At 39.6% G+C, this 4,900-nt stretch overlaps 1 long non-coding RNA gene across 2 annotated transcripts; it reads left to right on the plus strand.

The window, feature by feature from the left end:
* Positions 1-1,943: 1,943 nt before the first annotated feature.
* Positions 1,944-4,401, plus strand: LOC119656222. Of its 2 annotated transcripts, none has more exons than XR_005250016.1 (3): positions 1,944-2,122; positions 3,950-4,150; positions 4,207-4,401. It is a non-coding gene; the product is annotated as an uncharacterized LOC119656222 (long non-coding RNA). The 2 variants fall into 2 exon arrangements; XR_005250017.1 differs by having other exon boundaries at positions 4,050-4,150.
* The last annotated feature ends 499 nt before the right edge of the window (positions 4,402-4,900 follow it).

Below are 4,900 nucleotides of genomic sequence, written 5' to 3' on the forward strand. Positions count from 1 at the left end.
ACAACCGGACGGTCATGGTATCGCTCATAGATTTCGTCATTGTGTAGGCTACGGAATCGTCCATCCTCATGTAGGGGGCCAAAAATTTTTCGGAGGATTCTTCTCTCGAACGCGGCCAAGAGTTCGCAATTTTTCTTGCTAAGAACCCAAGTTTCCGAGGAATACATGAGGACTGGCAAGATCATAGTCTTGTACAGTAAGAGCTTTGACCCTATGGTGAGACGTTTCGAGTGGAACAGTCTTTCTGCAGCCAATTACTAAAAATTATAGGAATATACTGTTGTTAACTTTATTTGGAGAGATATCGGTATGAAGGGTATTTCGGAGCCTAGCCATCATATAGTCGCAGCCTCTTGATTTTTTCAGATTTGTTGGTTGGGTGGTTTCTGAGAATGGGCCCGCCAAATAAATGATCACTTTCAGCCCCCCCCAACCCCCCGCCTTTCCAACAAATTTCAAAACTAAGACCAGCTTCTAAAAGTACTAACCGACATGACTATATTTGGTGGAAAAAAATGTACACACCCCTTGTGTATGTATGGGGACCTCCCTTAAATTCGGCGAAACAGGATGTAACTTACTGTATGCATGAGCGTTCACAGTTCCCACCTTTCCACCAAATTTGGTATCAATCGCTACAACCGTCTCCGAGAAAAATGCGTGTGACGGACAGTCAGACAGTAAACCGATTACAGAATTACGAGAAAAAAGGGCCAAAGGATTCTCTTTTTTGCCGTCAGACATCGTAAGTCCTTACACCGATGTCTCGTATCATTTACTTCCCGAACATGTAGACAACGTCAGTAATAATTACGGTCGCAATACCGAGAAAATGTGCGAGATAAACGGCATCATACTGTCCGATAAGTTTGCTTCCTATTCTACCAAATCTGAAAAATTGCTGGTATTATTGATTCTGTCTGTCTTTCCCTGACTTGAAATCTAGCTTACAAGAAAAACATCGCCTAACAGAACAGGTTCATCGTAAAGAAATATAGCTCCGATATCTTTCTCGACATTGCCCAGGCACTCGACAGGGTATGTCACAAACGTCTACTTCTACCGGCAAACTTATATAATATTTTGGGTCCCATATAAATAATCAATGAACATCTCATCAAAGGAAGGGTCCCCCAAGGAAGTGTACTAGGACTATTACTGTATCGGAAATAGCCCTTTCCGGTTTACCTTGACAACCCCGCGGGCGCTGCCAGATCTTTAGAATTTTATTTGGAAAAACTTGAGCAATGGGTAATGGTATGGAAAATTCGCGTAAACGAAAGGAGGAGTTGTCGCGTTACATTTACCGTTAATCGGAAAACGTGTTCCTAAGTAAGATGTTGATAAATCACGACACTAAGATTTTGGCAGGACTTTTTTGATGGGAGTACATTTTATCGAGCGTTCCTTTCAAACATACCAAAGACAACCCCTTTCATTTCGTCAGATGATGAGCTTCGAGAACTCTAACAAGCGATTTATCCATTAATTAAGATTCGATTATCTATTAATTGAGATTCAAGGATAAACTGCAAGACTTAAGCAGTCATAGGCAACATTCAGAGATATTCTGACATTATTATACCCTGAATTCTCCTGCATTTCGGTTGGTTATCTTTCAAATAGAACTTCTGTCATATCGCATCGCCGATCAAAGAGAGACAATGACAGTCCTCGACTAAAGAAAATTTTTCGTCCCCTGAGTAGAAAGTGAAAATTCACCTCAACCGAGGTATCTCTGTTCTGCGTTCTATTGTAAATTTAAAAAATTCACTTCCATTTCACCGATCATACGCAATAAATATGTATACCACCGTTCCGCATATGGCGTCGGGACTATTGGAGAAATTATTCTGTGACTAGAGGAAACAATAAAAATAAAATTGGTATTCATGCACATATACAAATATGTCCATATATATGTTTGTTTGTATACTGAAAACTCTAAAAATTACTTGGCTAAGTAAGCATGGGAAATATATTTGGACTCCCCAAAATAAAGCATTTGTTATTTTTACGTGTCAATGAAATTCACTTGGACCAGTTGTTCTAAGTTTAAGTGTTGAATATTTCCGAATTCTAATTACTCTTCTTCCCGGTCTTTTCCGTAGTTTGAAATTAGGTAAAAAGTTGTTTTGTAAATTATTCCGACTAAAGTAGCCAAAGTCCATGGGTTAATTGTTCAAATGAACTTACTCGGAAATTCAAAACAAACCTACAAAAGGAGGAAGGCGAATGTAGGGTACTACGTTTCTTGACGATATGGCTGTTAGCAGAATTTTTGAGATTTATGGACAACGTTTGCATATAAATTTGTAAATTATATGACAAGGCTATTCACCTTGAGTAGAAAGTGAGAAACTAAGTGGAGAAGTCATATTTTATGTATTCATTTCTGCGAAAATTTCCATTTGCTATTCATCGTTGATGGCGGTGTGATGATGCTATATTTCACGGTAAAGTGAATTCAAAAGATTTTAAAATTCTATGTCAAGCGTTGCACTTTTTATTTGCTCCCGTTGGAGGTCGTTATGGCCTAGCGTACAATATTTCGGATTAGGCGTGTAGTTGTTGTTAAGGCAAACCATTTAAACTTTTAAAGATTTTGGAAATATTATTTTCGCCAATCGTAGTCGTGGAATCAGTGGCCCTAAAATTAGGTTTTTCGATATCATTTTAAATTTTCAAGATATGCAGGACAAGAAAAGTTCCCCTTTTTTAATTCGTTGAAGAATTGCGGTGATCAGTCCTCCCCTTCTTAAAAAGTTCTGAGCCTGAAAAGGGGGTAAAAACGGAGCAGTGGCTGGTCCTTTCTCTCCAATCTCGTTAGAAAATCGAGCCGATTTCTTCGCATTAAAAGTTATGATGGCTAAAAAGGGAGCATTTTGGAATTGTGATACTAAATTTTAATTTATCGACTCCACCCTTGAAAGAAGAGGAAGGAAACCGCTCGCAAAGAAAAGCAATGTTCTCACTATCTAGTCCTGCTAAAAACTTGCAGCGATCACCTTTTCTCAACAATTTACTGCGCCCCAAAAAGTATATTCTCATAAACTCTAATAAACTTATGGGGAAGTCAACTATCGCCATGATTTGCAATTGGTTGGGAAAGTGGAACCGTCCCCCCCGCATGGGTGTAGTTTGGTTTCCTCAAATTGAAGCCTGAAAACAAGCCCAGGTCTTCATCAGCGAGCCAAGTCCTTCTATCGGTGGAATCATAAGATGCGCTTGAAGACGGCTCCAACCCGGCAGTTATTTTTACCGAAGATGCATGAAGGAGAGTTGGGTAACATACATCAATTTATTGATACCGCTAGACTCGAAAATTGTTCTCATGTTTTCCCCCGTGTTTGCGGTACAAAGGTTTGCAGTCCTGATCTAGATACAATATTTCTTAACAAACATCCGAGTTTTTTTGCAATCTGGTCCGCTTTGACATTATTTACTTATTCCTCCAGAACAGGACTGAGGAATCAATGTTCAGAAATGTGATCTTCAAAAATAATACTATGAAAGAATATAGATGGAAATGAGTGTTATTTTTGGATCTCTGTTGACTAATCTCGGCCGTTGAATACTCAATTTTTGATGCTTTTCCTCGAGTTTGGCACAGGATTCCTGTGCGTTTATCGTTTCTCCAGATGCCGAGAAAGGATAGTGGATAACCCCAGCTGTAGACCACCGAACAGTTACCATTGCCTTCTTCGTTTGGAGGCTCGGTTTCGGCATATGCTTCGGTGGCTCATCAGCCATTGTGCTGATCGGCGACGATTGTCGTATAATATCCACTTTTCATCACATGCAAAAAGAGATCGCTTCTGTTGCGGGAGGGTCAGGAACTGCAAATTTCCATTCGAAGCGCCATGCTTTGCTCCGTAAACTTCCTTCCAGTTTCCTTTTCCGTCTTACGTAATTATTATAGATACATCTATATTAATATTCATGCCAGACTTAGTCGCAGCGCCCGTTTAAAGAGAGAAGTTAAACGTATTCTATGATATAGTTTGGTATTTTATGTTAAAACAAATGGCCCTGCAAATTTTCGACAGTTGTATGTCTTTTCGCCATGTTACCGATAAAGCTCCATCTTACATATTAATGGATGGTTTGCCCAAAAGCAACCTGTAATGATGATAATGGTGTATTGAAGGTGCTGTTTTATGACGTTAATTGGAACAGTTAGACTAAAGGCAGGTTATCTTCTAGGTGCTCTTATTTGGGCCGGGGTGAGACATACATCCTAGTGTAATCAGATTCCCCGGTAAATAAAACTGAACTTTACGGAACATCGATTCTCGGGAACTTCTGAACAACACCTTCTTAGAAAGGCCACTTGTTGATATATTGAGAGCCATATCAGTGACTGTGTGGGATTTTATCGAACACTATGCTTTAAAATTGAGGTAAGTTGCATTGTATTGAACTTACATCTAATCGTTCACAACAAACAGGAAAACTAGCCGTTAACCTATCAGGAATGAAGCTGTGTTGTTAACCCAAAATATCGGCACGAAGTGGCTCTATGATCTTGCAGCTATTGCCAGTTGACACAACGTTATGGACACACTCGTGTAGGATGACAGAATTTTAGAAAACATGAGCGCAGCCACGTCTGCCATTTTTCCCCTCCCTTCAACCTGCTTTAGCCTCCCGGAACTACTATTAAGTGTTATTTTGCCTCATCACCAAATTTCCACATCCTTTTTGTACGCGTTTTACTTGTGATTGTGGTGTTTATCGGCAGTGAATTCTGTGCTTTAAGCAGTAAAGATATTCGAACGAACCAGTACATTTAGCATTCTTCATCTGGAACGTTAAGAAATGGAACAGCATATGTTCCCGAACCTGCAGATGCATTTCCATATTGGGTGTATTTTTGGGAAGCAACAAATGCAACTTC

Source organism: Hermetia illucens, chromosome 4, assembly GCF_905115235.1.
Source record: "Hermetia illucens chromosome 4, iHerIll2.2.curated.20191125, whole genome shotgun sequence".
Lineage (NCBI taxonomy): Eukaryota > Metazoa > Arthropoda > Insecta > Diptera > Stratiomyidae > Hermetia > Hermetia illucens.